This window comes from Chelonoidis abingdonii, chromosome 2 (assembly GCF_003597395.2).
Source record: "Chelonoidis abingdonii isolate Lonesome George chromosome 2, CheloAbing_2.0, whole genome shotgun sequence".
In the NCBI taxonomy this organism is placed as follows: Eukaryota; Metazoa; Chordata; order Testudines; family Testudinidae; genus Chelonoidis; species Chelonoidis abingdonii.
The window spans coordinates 160,310,831-160,331,003 of record NC_133770.1 but is presented as its reverse complement, the minus strand read 5'-3'; positions in this window follow the sequence as shown (position 1 = coordinate 160,331,003).

The window sequence follows — 20,173 nt, the reverse complement described above, 5'->3', positions numbered from 1 at the left end:
CATGTTGTCCAAGCAGGCACAGAGAGCACTGATTGGTTGGGAGGCACATGGTCCCAGGATCATCACAGCATCCTTCAGAACTAAAATGAAGAGGATTAAGATGAATGTTGTTCAGTGCTACGCTCCAACTAATGACAGCGAAGAGGAGGACAAAGATTATTTTTACAACAGACTCCAGAAAATATTAGAGATTCTCCCAGACAAAGACATCATCATCCTTATGGGAGACTTTAATGCCAAAATTGGACCTGACAACACAGGATACGAACAAGTCATGGGGACCCACGCTCTGGGAGAGATGAGTGAGAATGGAGAGAGATTTGTGGATCTGTGTGCACTTAACAACCTGGTCATAGGAGGTAGCATCTTTCCTCACAAGCGGATCCACAAGAGTACCTGGGTATCACCAGCAGGCACGACAGAAAATCAGATCGACCGTGTCTGCATTAGCAAGAAGTTCAGAAGATCCTTGCAGGACGTTAGAGTTAGAAGAGGAGCAGACGCGGTGTCCGACCATCACTTAGTGGTGGCTAGATTGAAGCTGAAGCTGAAGCAGAGCTGGATAGATACGTCAGACAGAAGAGTGAAGTACAACGTCAGCCTTCTGAAGGACCATAAGACCAAGGAAGATTTTGGACTGATGCTGAAGAATAAGTTTTCAGTATTACAGGATCGGTCTGAGGAAGAGGAAGACAGTGTACTAAACAGATGGCAGAAAGTGAGAGAGACACTTAGGTTAGTATGCCAGGAAGTGCTTGGAATTAAGAAACACCAGCAGAAAGAGTGGATCACAGCAGAGACCTTGACCAAGATAGAAGACAGAAAGAAGAAGAAGGCAGCAGTCAACAACAGCAGGACTAGAGCTGCAAAGGCCAAAGCTCAAAAAGAGTATGCTGAAGCCCACAGAGCAGTGAAGAGGAATATTAGGAAGGACAAGAGAGAGTATGTGGATGAACTGGCAGCAGAAGCGGAGCAGGCAGCATACAGCGGTAACATGAAACAGCTGTATGATACTACCAAGCGACTGTCTGGAAAGTTCAGCAAGCCAGAACGTCCCGTTAAAGACAAGCAGGGAAAGTCTATAACAGGAATAGAACAACAGATGAACAGATGGGCGGAGCACTTTGAGGAACTCCTGAACAGACCAGCACCACCAAATCCACCAGACATTAACCCAGCCAACGAGGACCTCCCAATTAATTGCGATAAACCAACCAGAGATGAGATCAGAAAAGCCATCACCATGATGAAGAACAGGAAGGCGGCTGGACCTGATGACATCCCAGCAGAGGCCCTGAAAGCAGACCTGGATGCTTCAGTGGAAATGCTGTACCCCCTCTTTGAGAAGATATGGGAAGAAGAAGTGATTCCGGCAGACTGGAAAGAGGGATATCTCATCAAAATCCCCAAGAAAGGAGACCTTAGCAACTGTGCCAATTATAGAGGAATCACACTCCTGTCGGTGCCAGGGAAGGTCTTCAACCGAGTTCTCTTAGAGAGAATGAAGGATGCCGTCGATCCACAGCTACGAGATGAACAGGCAGGTTTCCGGCTGAACAGATCATGCACGGACCAGATAGCAACGCTTCGCATCATAGTCGAGCAGTCTGTGGAGTGGAACTCCTCGTTGTACATCAACTTTGTTGACTATGAGAAGGCGTTCGATAGCGTGGATCGAGAGACCCTCTGGAAGCTCCTTCGGCACTACGGCATTCCAGCAAAGGTGGTCAACCTGATCAAGAACTCATATGATGGTATACACTGTAGAGTGATCCATGGAGGGCAGCTCACTAACAGCTTCCAGGTGCGAACTGGAGTCAGACAAGGATGCTTGTTGTCACCACTTCTCTTTCTCCTCGTCATCGATTGGATTATGAAGACATCCACTTACGAGCGTAGGAACGGAATCCAGTGGACGTTGTGGACCCAGCTTGATGACCTGGACTTTGCTGACGATCTTGCACTCCTTTCGCACAGTAAAGAGCAGATGCAAGAGAAGACCAACACTGTGGCAGCCACGTCATCACAGGTTGGCCTCAACATTCACAAGGACAAGACCAAGATCCTTAGGATTAATTCCATCAGCAACGACCCAGTCACACTGAATGGAAGCCCCTTGGAAGAAGTGCAGTCCTTCACCTACCTAGGTAGCATCATCGACCAGCAGGGTGGCACAGACGCAGACATCAAAGTAAGGATTGGTAAGGCAAGAGCAGCCTTCTTACAGCTCAAGAACATCTGGAGCTCCAGAGAGCTGTCTTTGGCAATAAAAATTCGACTGTTCAACTCCAATGTGAAATCAGTCCTACTGTATGGAGCTGAAACCTGGAGGACAACCAAAACAACCACCAGGAAGATCCAGACCTTCATTAATAGCTGCCTCAGAAGGATTCTCCAGATCCGCTGGCCAGACACCATCAGTAACATCCACCTCTTGGAGAGGACCCGTCAACTCCCAGCAGAGGAAGAAATCAGAAGGAGAAGGTGGGGTTGGATAAGACATACACTACGAAAGCAGCCAACTAACATCACCAGACAGGCACTGTGGTGGAACCCCCAAGGCAAGCGGAAAAGAGGCCGTCCAAGAAACATCTGGCGACGCGACCTTCAGGCTGATAGCAAAAAAATGGGCTATACCTGGAACCAGCTAGAGCGAATGGCCCAGGATAGAAGACTCTGGAGATCTGTGGTTGGCGGCCCATACCCCGATTGGGGTGACGGGCATGAGTGAGTGAGTTGTAGGACAGATCCTTCCCTGCATATAGGTGGCTTCATGCCACTCCCACAGTGCATATCTGTCCTAAAGCTGGCTTGACCTCCTACCAGAGGAATTGTCCTGCATAGACTAAACTATGCCACCAAACTCCATCTACCATACATAGCCAGGGAAAAGGCTGAGACATGGACATCCTCACAACCTGGCACTCCTCAGATGTAGCAGGGGGTGTTGGCAGCTGGTGCCACTTAAAGCAGTAACCTCCAGGCTGCTCTAAATTGACTTGATCTAGATTGATCCTGGATTGAGGGACTGAAAGGCAGCCCCATCAGACCTACTCCTGAACTGCAGCTCAGAATCTGGGATATAATATTAGATCATTTATTCTAAATCAGGGGTTCTCAAAATGGGGGTCAGGACCATTCAGGGTCTTGCGAGGTTATTACCTGGCGGGGGGGCATGTTTCGTACTGAAGGAGCAGTACTCACTTCAACACAAAGTAGAACGTGTGTGGTCTAGTAGAGGTAGGCACTGGACTGGGTGTCACTGAAAGCTGTGTTCTAATCCTGGCTCTGCTACTCACCTCCTGCAAATAAAATAAGTCTCCCTCACAAATGGGGAGTTGATACCCCTGAATGTTGGTGCTCAAGGCAGCTGCCCTGATCACACTCCCCTAAAGCCATCCCAACCTGAGCAAGTGATTTCCACTCTTTGTGCCTTTGTTTCTCCTCTCCCCCGTTGCCTTATCTGTTTAGATTGCCAACCCTTTGGGGTTGGGATGGTCTCCTGGTGGGGATGGATGTGGGAGTAGAGAGGTGTTGTATACACGTGCACACACAGGTTCTAGCACAATGGATCTGAAAATCTCAGCTGAGTCCTGTAGGCACCCCTATAATACAAAATATATGGTTTACAATTTGCTTATTTATTCTGCTATCACCACCCCTATAACTGAAAGAATATGTAATTTAGTGATATCTAGAATGCATGTCACAGGGGAGTTATAAATTACTGACAAGTAGCTAAGTAGATTTGATAGCAGATGAATAGAAGATTGACACTGGCACGTGCCACCCATATACTATTTTCATTTCCCAATGGCAATCTTTCTTTAGGCGGCAGTGCGGCTGGAGCACTAGACTGACACTCAGGCCATCTAAAGTCTATTCCCAGCATTGTTAATGGCTTGCTGGATGACTTGGAGCAAGTCACTTCACCTCCCTGTCCCTCAGTGTCCTAGTCTGCAAAATGGAGATAATGGTTCAGATCTCCATTGTAAAGCACTTGGAGCTCTATTGATGAAAAGCGTGATAAGAGCTGGATATTATTCATCAAGGACTAAATTTCTAAATCAGTGTTCAAGGAATACATGGACAAACAACTAATTAAGGGATTTGCATGCATGGCTCTCATATCTTGAAAAGGAAAACCCCCCACAGTCAAAGCAGGATGTGGTTAGTAACTGACATCATGGTTGTGTACATCTTGACTAGGAGCTTAACTAAACTTTTAACTCTCATTGAGGAAGATAAGCTGCCCATGATGACAAATGCCGATTTCTTGTAAATTACACCAGGAACGCAATTTGTGCTTACATTGGTCAGTCCCTTCTCCCTCATCACTTGCAGTACACTCATAATCTTCCAGCCTCACATTCGCCTCTGGGAAGAGGGCCAGTAGCAGGTCTATACACTACTTAAATTCACAGAATAAGTGAGAATTAATTGACACACAGGCTTTGTGCCAACCCACTGCAGAGTGAATTTCACCTTTTGTGATCACTAATACAGAAGTTGTAGCAAGGGAAAAATCGTTACAGTAACAGTAGGTTCACAAAAGCCTGGAGGACTGATTCTCCACTGTCTTACACCTTGTGTATTTATCTCTATGTATGGAGAGTGCAAACTGGGTGCAGAACATTGCTATTCTGATAAGGCAGTGTTTTATGCTCATGTTGCACAGGTGTAAATGACTGTGCAAGGCAGGGGAGAATCAGGCCGCTAGCGCCTCAAGTTAGGAACCAAGAAATCAAAGCACAAAGTCCAAGGCCATCTTAGAAAAAGTTGGCATTAGCACATGAGTAGGCTGCAACATACCCCAATTCTGAGGTTCTACAAATACCAGAAAAGATAGTATTTACATTAAGTGTTATCTTTGTCATCCCAGAGAGATAATAGCAGGGGGAAAGTGTTCTGAAGCTGTAACCATGCAGCAGGCAATAACATCCTAGGGAGTTTGCAGAGGAAGGGAGTGGCATCAGGGATGGGGAACTCAAAAGGCTGATTCAGATAAGCCCCCAGAAGTTTTAATGTTTTTCATCACAGCTTGTCCCAAATCTCTGACCCTTCTGAGCCTCACGACTGGTTTTACTTTAGTGTTATTGTCTCCTCTCCCCGAATGAAGGATCCTAATTGTAAAATCTCAGCTGACACCGAGATCCTGCAAATGCATATGTGAATAACTTTATACATTGGGGTATGATCCAAAGCACTTGAAGTCAATGGATAGATTTCACTGAAAGTCAGTGGGCTCTGGATCTGATCCACTAACAGTACAATTAAGCTATTTCCCTCTCCCCCCAGTGAAAATTAGACATAAATCCACATTAAGGAAAAAAGGGAAATGAACAATATTCTTCTCTGTCAGTATTTCTTAATGGGAGAACTTTGTAGGATTGGGGCAGACAGACAGAATTTCCCCACCATCCTCTTTTCTATTTAATGCAATGAGAACAAAAGAAAGAATATTTGTTTCTACTGCAAATTGCAGGGTGAAATTGTGAATCGTATTATTTAGGGAACATTTAAGTTAGGGAACTATATGAAAGTATATTTAAAAAGTGATTCATTTTTAGTACCTCCATTTTAGTTGCCTAAAACTGAAAGACTTTAAAGGAACATGATTTTAAGGAAATGAAAATGCGTGTCAAGTTGGTGCTACCACACTATAAATAATAATAATAAGTGAAGTATTGAAAAATGAGGAGCCCAGAATGCAAAGCTTGGTCACAACTTTTTAGTTTTTCCACATCTTACTAGACACATGCTGTTAGTGAACATTTGCTGCAAAACATACACAACGGCAAGAATCCAAGTCTGGTTCTAATCTTCCTAGGGAATCTCGCCCCTTTTCCACTAAGGAGTATTTTATGGGAAGGTTCATCTGATTGTTTGAGAAGACATTTTAAAGGCCATATAAAAAGGCTATTAGAAAATTCACTATTTAGCTGAAATAATAAACACAACTTTAGGGAAAGGAGGGTAGTTATAAAAAAAAGCATCTAGCTGAAATGATTGACAACTTGTACGTGTGCGGGGGGGATGTCCATTAATGTATTTCTTTGTTATTGGAGAGAAACTGTTAGCTGGAATAATTTCAGATGGAAATATTTTAAAAGCAGGATTCATCTAGACAAGATGTTTACAATGATTCAGGGGCACGTGAAAGCTCATGGGGCCTAGACTACATATCGATCTAGTCTTTGCTGAATCATCTTCCTGTTCCCCCTCCACATCTTCCCCTTGTTCATCCTCTCCCAGCTCTCTTTCAACTCACAACTAAATAGCCTTCTCTTAGTCAGCAGAATTGGGTTGCCCCTGTTCCTATGGGCATGGGAGTTTTGCATTGCCAGTAGAACTGGGCAAAAATGTATTGTGTGAAACTTTTATTCGATGAAAAATGCAATTTGACTTGATGGGAACAATTGTGAATTTGGGCTGAATTCACTGAATTGCTTGTCAAACAAAGAAAAAATGTTTTGATCTGAAACACCTTTTTGCTCCAAATTTTACTGCAATGTTTAAATGTATATTTTTTTAAAAAAAACAAACTTGAAAAACCTTAAAACAACAACAAAAACAGTTCACCAATTTTGAAAACATTTCATTTCAAGACAACCTGATTTTTTTTTTTTTTTTATTTTTCTCACTCCGGCCACAGAACCCCCAAATCAGTTGGTTGGTCAGCTCTCATGGCCAGTAACCAGAAGCCCACAGGATGGCTCCATGCAGCCTAATCACCTTGTCAGGGCATGGCCTCCTTCCTTTTTCATGCCTTCCTCCTCAACTCCACCAGGATCCCTCTCTTCAACTATTTTTCCTCCATTTGGTTACTGTCTCCACGCCCCCCCTCCCATCATCTTCTCCTCTCTACCCCCCGCTGCACTCAACCCTGCTCATTCTATCTCCCCTCTGCCACACTGCCATCCCTCTCACACTCTATCTCATGCTCCCCCTCCTCTCTGCTTTCACCGCTGTGCACAACATATGGATGTGTGGTGTCAAAATGCATCAAGAGGAAGAAGCATCAAGGCTGACCGGACTTCCCAGCTCTGTCTGCTGGGAAAGTGCATCAGACATGTTGACTCAGTTTCTCCCCTCGCCACTTTGCCTTTTCCAGGGAGCCTGGGAGCTTTAGTCAAGGCCAATTATTTACAGGGTGAAGGAAACTCCAGCGAAGAACTGTGCCAGCAACTTGTTCCAATTAAAGTCTCACAGATTCGCTTTGGTTATTTCAATCCTCAATCCCAAATAGGGCAAGGTGGTGGGGGAGGGTGTGGGTTGGATTCAAGAGCATTCAGCAATGCCTTGTTTTTATAGCTCTTGCATTCTGTTTTATTGGTCTTTGCCCCCTTCTCTCTCTCTAAATGCTGGGAGTTGTTCTAAAAGACTTGGTGCCATCATTTGGGTCCTGAAATGGGTGAGGTATAGGGCTGGGAAAAGGTAGTATTGGACAGGAAAAAAGAAGAAAAAAGGTCTCTGATTTGGCCAGCCAGGTCAGTGATTCATAGGTCTCCTGCTTTGTGAAAGGGCAATCTTTATAATGTTATTATTACTAATGGGATAAGTCTGTCTGATGGAAGTTATATGAGAGAGAGGGACCAACTTTCTCTCAAAGCTGAAAGGGCAGAGGAAAGATGACATCAGTCACGAGGGGGAACCTCACACTGCAGTCACCTCCAAAAACAGCCCTCCAATCTCTTTCTATCTGGGACCTAATAACTCCAGATCAGTATGTGCAGTGGCTCCTGAAGCTAACGGGAGCTGTGTGCACATATTGCTCAACATGGTTTGGTCTTGGGTTTTCATAGAAACAGGTGCCAACATTGAACCCCCATTGCTGAAGGCTGCTGGGGGAGGAGAAAAGGTTCTCATGGCCTTTGCTGATCCTCTTAGATTGAAGGGGGATGCTCCATTACTGAGACATACGGCAAAGGTCTTATTCTTTTCTCACTCACACCAGTTCTAATCCATTATCACACCACTGGCCTCAGTGGAGTTACTGCTGACCAGAGCTAGGCAAATAATGGAGTTTCTGGTGTGCTGGGCAATTCTGGAAAAAAAAAGAAATTGGTTCAAGTCAAATTGAAAATGGATTTTTCCTAAATTTGTGGTGAACCAAAGCTGAAAAATAATTAACTTCAAAGTCAAAAAACTTTCCTGCAAGGAAATGTTTTGTTCAGACTTTAAGCATTTTTAAGAAAATCTGAAGGCAATTTCAAAACAAAAAGTCATTGCAAACTGAACAATGCAAATGTTTTGTTTCCAAAATGTCAGAAGGAAGTGTTTGACTTTTGCAGATTTTTTTTTTTTAAATAAATTAATTCAGCAAAACTGGCAAGAGTTCACAAAATGCTTTGCTGTGGCTAAATATGCACATTTTTCCTCAGGAAAAAAGTTTTGTCTAAAAATTTTATCCAGCTCAACTCCTAACTAACCTCGGTTTAAATGTAAACAAAGTCAGGCCCTAAGCTTTGGGATGTGTTTGCTATAAAAAGGTCATAATACTAGACTCCCTAGGAACAATTTTTCAGTGCTGTTGAGCTCTGCTCAACTGAGGACATGTAGTGGCAGCTAAGCTGGCTTTACTTCACTTTGCTCCGGTCCCTACGTTGGGACCATTTGAGGGCTCTTTGGAGATTGCTGGAGTGTGATGCGCAGATTAGAACAGTCTTAGCATTGCCTCAGCTTGTGCTCCAATGTCTATAGCATTAAGGGGCCATTGTGGTAGCTGGGAATAGTTGGAATTCAGCAGTGCTTCTACCGTGACCCTTTCCCACAGCCATACCCCTTCTTCCCATACCCTGCTCCTGTCCCTGGCCACACTCCCTACGCATCAGGAGGAACAGTGACGTTACACTGATGTAAATGAGACCAGACGTGGACCCATACTAGTCTGCTAGCGGCAAACATTAAAGACCCCATGGGACACTTTTTATAAGAGCTAAGGGGTTGCCTCAATGGCTTTGGGCCATAACTCTTTCTTTCCAGTCAGAGCATCAGCCCCCATAGAGTTGATACCCTGAGACAAAGACTATTTCCTTCACTAAAATCCAAGATGTGCATGCACCTAGATACACCTACAGTAGCATGGCAAAATATAGCAGTGGTAGTTGAGATATACTAGCCAGCCCAGAACACTGGGTATCTGTTTGTATTGCTAAAGCCTGCAGTGCTGCATCTACACTGCTATTTTTAGCCATGTGAAGATGGGTAAAACTAGTGCAGTTACATGTACCAGAACTGCAATCACACCTCGGACTGCAGTATAAACAGACCCTCAGAGGGGGCTGCATTTCAATGGCGCTGCCTATATATTGCTCAAAGTGATCTGGAATGAGAACCTCCATATAAGTGGAAGATAATATTGCTGATGTATTAAGTGCATTGTATGACACCAGGTACCCGTGATTCATTTATAAATCGGCCATAAATATGCACTTTATGCCCCCAGGCATTTTGGTTGTTTTATTCTTAAAGAAAAAAATAATTAATGCTGCCATAAAATTAGTAGAAAGGGAAATTCTAGCCCAATCCAGATCCAAAGTCTTTGTGCAGAGCAAAACACACCCAATTATCTCCGAGGCTGACCCTCCCCTTGGAGCGTCGCAGTTCATGGGAAGCAAGAGGAGCACTATAAATCAGAGTTAGCATGGGATTAAATCAAATTATACGGCTGAAAAAACCTTGAAGATGGAGATTCTGAACCATACAATGACTGATTAGGAGGTAGTGGAGGGGGGGGGGGGTGTCCAATTCTTCCCTTGATATGCAGCCTAACTCCCATTTAAGTTGTATGCATCCAGCAGCCCTCGAATGTGGCAAAGTGGTGCTCCAAGCAGTGTGGTGTTGCACAAACCATCCAGTCATTTTAGGCATGGGGCTATATTCTGGTTTTTTTAAGCTGAGCCATGCGGGGGGAAGAGATCCAAGCAAATGAAGGCAGAAGGGGTGCACGCTGTAGTTCCCTCAATGTCTGATTGTAAGGGAATAGCATTTGCTCCCTCTGACTACAGGGGATTTAGACTCCCACTGATTTTGTCTACTTTAGGAAAAGTGGCTTTGTGCATGAGTCAGGCTTTGAGCTAACATGAGCTAAACCCAACCTCAACTCAACCAATTTTCCTAACACAGATGCAGGGAAATGCCTTTAGCCTGAGTTTAGCAGATTGAGTTTTAGCCTATGCACCTTTGCTCCCCTCCTTCTAGGAGGAACAGTCTGTGCTGAATGTCTCAGGAGGTGCAGTACAGAATCTAGCCCTACACTAACATCCTGTTCCTGCAGGCTGCTGAGCACCCACAACCCCTATATATTAAATTAATGGGAGTTGAGGACACTCAGGATCTCCCTGAAATGCTGAGCACATTGGAGGATCAAGTCTTAAATCCCTAGACTTTAAGATAAAGTTTCTAATTTTTTTTAAATATGAAACCTAAGGGTGGTTGTTTTTTTTAAAATCCTTTAAACATAGCCTGCCTGTCATTGCCTCTCTCCCTAAAGATACATTAAATGGGAAATGAACTTGGGAGATAATGATTCCCATGTTATTATAAGCTTAGATAATCAGAAAAACTAACCAAGATTGCAGAAGAGTTTTTGGAGCAGAATTTTTAGATGGAATATGAGTACTTGTGGCACCTTAGAGACTAACATTTAATTGAGCATAAGCTTTCGTGGGCTACAGCCCACTTCATCGGTAGCCCACGAAAGCTTATGCTGAAATAAATTTGTTAGTCTCTAAGGTGCCACAAGTACTCCTGTTCTTTTTGTGGGTACAGACTAACACGGCTGCTACTCTGAAGCCTGTCATTATAGATGGAATATGTGGTTTTAAAATAGACACGTACAATTCAGTAATTCTTAGCCTCATAAAAATTTCAAATGTGACCTATTAATTCTTGAATTTCTTTTCATAGAACCACAGAAGTGTAGGCCTAGCTCCCCTATGCTGAGGCAGAACTGCCTAAACCTAGATAATCCCTGTTTGGCCAACCTGTTCTTAAGAGCCTCGAATGATGGGGATTCCACAATCTCCCTTGGAAGCCTATTCCAGTGCTTAACTCTCCTCATAGTTAGAAAGTTTTTCCTAAGCTCTAGCCTAAATCTGTTTTTGCTGCTGATTAAGCAGTTTGCTGCTTGTCCTGCCTTCAGTGGACATGGAGAACAATTGATCACTGTCCTTGTTATAAAAGTCCTCAACATAGTTGAAGACTTATAAGCAAAAGGCTTATACCTCAAGCAACTATGAAGGGGGAGGGGAGCAGAGGTGGCACTAAGCCACCTATCTTCAGCTCCTGCCCTGGGCTAACCTTAGAACATCCTAGGGGCTGCTCTAAGTTATGCTGGATGCCGCTGTCCCTTAGGGACTGCTTTGCAGACCTAGGACCAGACAAAAACACGCACACACACCCCCTGCTCACAGCTTGACTCATCCCTATTCCTCACTGACCCCCTACCATGTCCCTACCCCAGCAGCCTCTGCTCCTGCCACTTTACACCAGCTCTCTACTGCAGGATGATTCCCCTTCCTCATAGGGAAGCCTCAGCCGTTACTTAAGGGATGTTTTCTAGATGTTTTGCATAGCTGAGGCAAATGCAAAACAACAAGACCAGGAGCCCAGGATCTGGCCTGGAGAACATACATACATCATGCACACAATGAGTTCAAAAAACATAGCCTGCAAACATGAAAAGCTAGCAAACTAAACTTCACGCTTGTCACCAATTCACAGATAGGTCATTACTACTAGCTCAGAGAGATGATTTTTGCAACACCCTGTTTGACCTAAATGCTGTCAGGGTTCTTTGGGACACATTAGAAAAAAGTGGTCCAAAAATATTCTTAAAAAAAGCATTTAATCTTTTATGAAACCATAACTGCACATCAAAATGACATAGTCCTATCTCAACAAGGCCTCACATTTTTACATTTCATCTACTTTCAATTAAAGGAGCTTAAGATATATTAAGGATGCATGTTACCCTTATCCTAAATATCTGTAATTGGTTTTCAGAAAAATACTTTGATTCCTCAGCAGTTAGGCATATAATCACCGGCCTCAAGGAAAACAGAGTTTAGTTGCTGTCTTACAAAGCAATATGCAAAAGAAAAAGAGAAAAGAAAGAAAACCATAAATCATTTGGAATGAATTCAACTCTGGTATGATGGAAGATATTCCATTAAATTAACCTGGGAACCAAACGCAGCAACTACTGATATGCAGTGTTACTGAACCTGAAAATCTAGTTTGCTCATGAACCACTGTAAAATACCACCATTCTCATCATAAGATGTTCATTTCCTTGAGAGGAAGTATAATCTGGTGGTTAGATCATAGGACTCTACATTAGGAGTTCTGGGCAAGTCTCCTGGCTATTCTACTTCAATTCTCTGTACCTCCGTTTCTCCATCTGGTAAACATAGCTAATAATTAGAGCTGGTGGAAATTTTTGCATTAAAATATGAAGCATTTTTTCTGTGCCAAACAGAAATGTTTTGGTACAATTTTTTATTTTGACATTTCCCCTGCGTTTTGATGAACAAAATGGGAAACCAAAAACCGAAATTTATTTTTGGTAAGCATTTTTCATCCTAGGGGGGAGGAGGAGGAGGGAACAAACACCACAAACCTTTAAATTAAAAAAAAAAACGGGTGAGAGGGGAAATGGTAAAACTTTTAGAATTTTCTTTGTTTTTTAAATCCAAAATGGACTTTCAAATTTTGAATTTTAAAGAAAACTCTGAAAAATTGGCCCAGGAAATGACAATAAATACAATTTCTTTTACATTTCCCAGGAAAAAAATTGGTATTTTCCAACCAGCTCTACTAATACTGCTTACCAAACCCCAGAAGTGCTGTGAGGCTTAACTCCTTAAATGCTTTGAGAGCCTCAAAAAAGTACCAGGAAGGTACAAAATAAATGCTGGATTTTTAAACTCAGGTGCATGCAAGTTTAAACACAACAGCTGTAGATCTAAGCAATGAGATTACAGAATCCTGAGACACTTTTGTTGAGGGAAAATTCTGTTCTACTCCAGTTTTCCAGACTCTGGTGGCTCGTTTAGGGCCTGAAACAAGGTCCATGGACACCAGCAGAAACACTTTTACTGACTTCAGCTTTTCAGCATGCAGACTTCTGGGTTTTTAATCCTATTCAACTTCTTTGAAGTTGTGTTCTGAGGGGTGATGAGACATCTCAAACCCAGGATTCTGCAAGTCTGTGCATGGTACGTACCCTGGATTGTAAGAACGTTGTGTTCCAGTATCAGTGTGGCCACCAGAAAGCTTAAACATTAGGCATAGTCCCCAGAACTGAGGGCATGTCTACACAACAGCTCCTGGGAATGCACAACTGCAGCCCTTGTCTACACCAGAGGTTATGTCGGCTTACCTACAGCACTCAGGGTGCAAAATTTTTCACAGCCTAGAGTGATGTAGGTTGATCGAATTTTTACGTGTAGACCAGGCCTCAGTAACTCTCAAGGCTCTTAATGCAGCTACTGTTTTATTTTCAAGAGTACAGGGTGAAAAACAGTCATGATGTGGGCATGTCCAAAGAGGTGTGGGCTTAAGCCTGGCCCTCATTATGATAATGAAGTATGGGCTTCACACCTGGCAACCACACAGCCGCATTTTCATTAATTCAGGATCATATCCCTGTATGCTCTTTGTCACACTCATCCCTTCATCCTTTGCACTCACACGTTACAGTCGACACCTGCCGGCACTATTATGGATCACACAGTGGAGACAGCTTGCACTTAACCCAGTGAATGTACTTGTTCTTCCTGACTTTGCGGTGAGCCTCATCTTCTCAAGATGCTGGGTATTTACAAAATTAATGAGGTATATTTTTAAAGCTGTCTATTAGGAGCCACCATGCCAAAAAGCACCCTGGAAGGATATTATTATGGTTAAGGCACTTGACTGGAACTCAGGAGATTTTGGTTCAACATGGCAACAGACTCCCCGGGTGATGCTGGGCAGGTCACTTCTGTAAAATGAGACTAAAGATAATGCCTCTCTCTCACCTTTGTCTGTCTTGTCTACGTAGACTGAGCTCATTAGGGACAAGGACTGTTTCTCGTTATGAGTGTTCACAGCATTTAGCACAGTATACCCTGATCTTGGGTGGGGCCTCTAGGTGCTACAATAATAATATATAAAATAATAATGTGGATAATTCTACTGTAAGGGACTCACATCATCTCATCCCATCTTGTGTGGAAACTGCCTTTTTAATTGTAAAGGTACATGGTAATGTCCCGGAGCTCTGCTTAAGTCTGCTCTATCAACTGAGAAAGCTTTTATTTAATAATGGAGCTTAATACACACTAGTAAATGGGTATTTAAAATTCACACTGTCAGAGTTTAGTAGGTTAGAAATTGCTCTTAGGCTTTTCCCCCCATACATCTGCTGCCAGTGTAGTTGATAAACATCCTTCTGATGCTTTCAGTATCTTCATGTTGAATAGCTTGAGTAAATACTGCTGTGAGCTAAATTAGTGAATAGTTAATTTCTATGAATCATGGGAAGTTCTATATCACAGCAGCTTATTACTTTCCTGTACTTTTATGAACCGTTGGACAGCTTTGCCAACATCCATTTAAAGAAACAAAAGATGCTTTTTGCTGCAAAAATGATGTTGAAAGCCCTCACTGCTTGCCTGAAGAGAATCTAACTGCCAGTAGAAGAAACAAAGCTTAAAACTTTCTATATGTAACAGCTATACCCACAAGCCCTCACACAGTGTCATAAAGCCCCACACCTCCCTTATCAAAGAAGTATTACTAAAACCACTCTACAGGCGGGCTAAACAGAGACACTTAGGCCTGGTCTACACTACGCGTTTATACCGATTTTAGCAGCGTTAAACCAATTTAACGCTGCACCCATCCACACAACGAGGTCTTTTATATCGATATAAAGGGCTCTTTAAACTGGTTTCTGTACTCCTCCCTGACAAGAGGAGTAGCACTGAAATCGGTATTACCATATCGGATTAGGGTTAGTGTAGCCGCAAATCGACGGTATTGGCCTCTGGGTGGTATCCCACAGTGCACCATTGTGACCGCTCTGGACAGCAATCTGAACTCGGATGCATTGGCCAGGTAGACAGGAAAAGCCCTGGGAACTTTTGAATTTCATTTCCTGTTTGCCCAGCGTGGAGCTCTGATCAGCACGGGTGGCGATGCGTCCCAAATCCAAAAAGAGCTCCAGCATAGACTGTACGGGAGATACTGGATCTGATCGCTGTATAGAGACACATCTGTTCTATCAGAACTCCGTTACAGAAGACGAAATGTCAAAGCATTTGAAAAAATCTCCAGAGTCCACAGCACAATGCTGCGTGACAAGCGTAACGGAAAGCCAAAGAATCAAATGGATGCTCATGGAGGAAGGGAGGGGGTACTGAGGACTCCAGCTATCCCACAGTCCCCGCAGTCTCCGAAAAGCATTTGCATTCTTGGCTGAGCTCTAAATGCCTGTAGGGTCAAACACATTGTCCGGGGTGGTTCAGGGTATAGCTCATCAATTTACCCTCCCTCCCCCCACCCCGTGAAAGAAAATGGAAAAAAAATCATTTCTTGACTTTTTTATGTGTCACCCTATGTCTACTGCGTGAATTTCGCCTCCTGCCTTTTCCTGTAAAGCAAGCCAACTATTAAGCTGGTTCTCTTTCCAGCTATGCCACTGACCGGCCATAAAAACTTGGCCCAGTCATAGCTTCTCTATGTACCTCAGTTCCCCCATTTATACAGTGTGTAATTCCTATCTTAAAGCATTTTGATATCTATTGGTGAAAAGCCTTGCATAAGAGTTAATTTGTTTTGCTCCTTGAGGCCCATGCTCTATTGTACCAAGCAATGAATAAACATGTTATTATGCACAGTAAACAGTAATAAACCATAGTAATAATTAGTCAAAAGACACCCCAGACTAGGCAGTGATATAACAGTCTCTTTCTTCCTCTCTCTCTCACACACACACACACACACACACACACTCCACTGTGCACCACAGAATCTAAAGACTGTTTCAGCAGAACCAGAGTTAACATTTGGGTGATGGTCTTTAACTGAACAATGTTAAATACCTGGAAACTATTGCAACAATCATCGCAGGCCCAAGAACAGTGATACATGGATCATTGTATCTGAAACCCGTTCCGTTACATTTATGGCTCAGTAATAAAGATGTTCATGACCTCGCACAGAAGGATGGTTGCTCAAGCTGGTTAGAGTCTAAGAGTTACAGTCACTGTGAAACTCTTTGCTTCTTCTGCTTTGTGTTAATAGAACGATGACTTTGATGGACAACTCACTGTTGAGGTATTAGGGCACATCAAATACGTGGTGTCTGAATGTCTTTAGTGGAGCAGACTTCTGGTGATTGAAACTTTGCATAAGACTGTATAAACGGTAGTTCGAAAGAGTGGTTAGAATCCTGCCGTCTTTACTTAGGCAAAACTCCTCTTTGAAGCTGTCATTAGTAATATTTGGGTTTAATTTTTCAAACCAACGAATAAGCCCCACATTCCTGCCTCACTCAAATTTTGTTGCTTTCCAGGCCTGCAACCCGCTGTGACTGAAAATCCAGTTAAGACTCTAAGCATAAGGGAGATGCTTCATAGAAAATATACACCCTGTGCTTCCTCAAAGAAAGGTTAGTTTTGTGTTTAAGGCAGTGAATTGGGATTCAGAAGATCCAGGTGATCTTCCTGGCTCTGCCACACTCTCCCTGGATGACCTTAGACAAGCCACTTAATCCCTTCCTGCCTCAGTTCCCCCATCTTTACAACAAGGGTGATAATTTCCTCTGTCACCCACTGTTTGTTTACTGTGTCTATTTAGATTCAAAGCCCTTCAGGGCATGGACTGTCTCATACTTTGTATATGTACAGGGCCAAGCACAATGAAGCCCTGGTCTTGGTTATGGCCTTGGGATCTTGCCATACTACAACTAATAAGTAATGTACTTACTGTAACTGTATCACAATTGTTCTATAAAAAGGGTTAACTTTCAATTCAAGTTTTGTTCCTGTAACCACAAACACATGTACGCAAATAAACTTGTTATTTCCAATGAAGTTTGACATCCTCATACATCCTACAGCCATGTGCATTTTATTGAAAGACAAATGCTATTTGCTGGGCTTCCCCCTCACCCCCCACGAGAAAGAGGCATATTGACTTAATCTAAGGGTTATGAAAAAAAAACTCACATTGGTTCATAAGTTTACAGAAGAGAAAGGAAAGAAAACGTAAGCCTGGATTTGAAGAACATTAAAGCTACATGGCAGCTACAGTATATGCAAATACAAAGAGTAATAGCTTTCATATGAGCAAACATCTGTCCAATTTAGTTAAGTGTGTGGTGGCATAAGAGAGAAAAGGGGGCCATATGAATGTATGCATGTGTGTATGGCTATATATATATATATATTTATATGTTTGGAGGGGTGTTTGTACACACACACACACACCCCCCTGTGCAAGTATATCCACCCTACATTTTACCCCCATTTCACTCAGACAGGGACGTGTGCGTGCTTGTATGTGGGGGTATAAATATTTTATAGAGAGAGCGAGCTTGTGAATATACATACATTTATATACACACACGAGTGCATATTTTATACATGTGAGAAATCTCTTTTAAACATGAAAACAACATGTTTTCTCACATGCTCTTCATGCCACATGAGCTGCCAAAAATGACAGTCATCCACTCAGCAATGTGTCCAAGGTGCTATTTGAGATATTTTTCTTAACCACAAAATAAGTGGATTACTAACCAAAACATCCCAACTCCTGCCAAAGCACATTTAAAAAAAGAATAAAATGAAATATTAAATAAATTTAACCCATGGATTAAGAAAAAAAATGAGGATGGATGAACAGAGATAGAGAAGTTATTCTGGAGTTTAGAGCACAGTCCTACCTAGGTATCAGGAAACCTATGTTCTAGGTAATGGATCTGCCAGAAACATCTTAAACAGCCCCTTAAACTCTGTGTGCCTCAGTTTTCCTATCTCTAAAATGGGAATAATATTACTTACATACCTCACAGGGGCTTCGTGCATCTTCATTTGTTTGTAAAGGGCTTGGACACCCTCAATTTAAACTGTAAGCTCTTCAGGGCAAGGACTATCTACTACTTTCGTTAGTGCATTGGCTCGCATAATGGGGCCTCCATCTTGGTTGGACCCTAGGCACAACCATAACAAACAGGAAGAAAAGAAGTCATGCGTTTTGGGATGCAGAGAATTAATATTAAATACTAGCCAGATCCTCACCTGGTATAAATCCACTTCCTATTGATGTCAATAGATCTATGGCAATTTTCATAAGCTGAGGATCTGGCATTCCATTTTGCTTGTTTTTTAAAGGGGACAGTATTTTGATACTACTTGCTGTGAGCAAAAGTACCTTACCTCAGGCGCAGTTCCACTGATTCTAACATTACGACATGCAGAGTAATTGACTAAACAATGGGAGTAGGTGAAACAGAATATGACTGGTTGATAGCATACCAGATACCTGGAAATGTTGTGTGTTCAGGTTATTTGGTTGACATCCTATACCTTAAACAATTATAATTAACCCGGCCATCATAATTTCTCCATGCTAATTCCTTAAATACTTTAAGTTATTTTAAGCATGAAATATAAAACATGGCCACATGTGTTTTTAAATGAAAAGATACTTGAAGCTATATACTCCTTCAATTGGGCTTGGTTGAGGTCTCGCTTAGACCTGTGTTAACCCAAAGTAATTCCACTGGAGTTAAAACGGCATGAGATCAGAAGCAGGCCTAGACATCTAACTTTTTCATATTGTCACATGGACTGATGTTCTAAAAGGCCCTTTCCCCATCTATGATCCTCTGACATTTAAAAAAAATGCACTCATCCCATGGCTTCAGTTGTGGAGAACTGGAATCCTGCCATTCACAATATTGTGCTCATCTTTCCACTGACATGGTAAAAAATGCATGCACCCTGGAAAGACAATAGCACAATAAATCCATGGAGCTAACCAAAAGGAAAAATTGATATGCATCCCTTTCAAATGGCCAACAACAAGACGACTTTATATCTGTTTAGGTTATAGCTCAACCTTCGGAATGGTACCTGTGTTAGTCTGTATCAGCAAAAAGAATGAGTACTTGTAGCACCTTAGAGGTTATGCCAAAATAAATTTGTTAATCTCTAAAGTGCTACAAGGACTCCTCGTTCTTTTTGCTGATACAGACCAACACAGCTACCACTCTGAAACCTGTCACCATGCAAGGCATTGAATTTAGCCATATGAAGTGGAAATCCATCAACTTCATGAAAAAAATTTGCACAGATACAATCATCTTCCTTTCCAAATGCAAACAGATGGACATCATACCAAAAGAACTGAAGATAAAAAATCCATTACAATCTACATACCACATAGACTATGCGGAGAAATTGTGCCACAAACTCTCAAAAGAAACTGAAACCACCTGATCAACATCCTATACAGCAAACAGGAAAAGATTAAGAAACATGCATCCGATGAACTGGGTTTTAGCCCACGAAAGCTTATGCCCAAATAAATTTGTTAGTCTCTAAGGTGCCACAGGGACTCCTCGTTCTTTTAGCTCAACCATAGGATCTTGCTAGAGCTTGATTAGTTTCTGATGGCTGCTTAGTGGCCTATGTGAAAATCACTGGTGGATATCAGTGCATTTCCTGTAAGACTAGTGTCTGTCACAAAAAGAAACCAAAAAGCAATTTTGTTGCCACGCTCCACAGGGAGACCAAGACGTGAACAGCCCCTGCTCCTCTCACCTTTTGGGGCCACCAGTCCAGTGCTGGAACAAGGTACAGACAATGCTTAGCCTGCTGCTTTTCATGCGGTGCCTATTCTGTAGAAGTCAAATCCTGTAGGCTTGCTGCTGGCAACCCCCCTATTAACTTTGCTGAAAGTTTTACTGCTGTTAACAGGAACATGCACTTATTGTTTTCAAGCTGGATATTATTCCAAGCCAAAATGCCTCTTTCAAAGATAGCTAAACTTCCTGGATAAAATTTATCCCTGGGATGAATGTGGCCCCACTTACTTGCATAAATCACCCCAGAAATGGATTCAGAGAGACTGAGTGCAAGTCTGATTTGTACCATGTCTTCATGCATGGGGT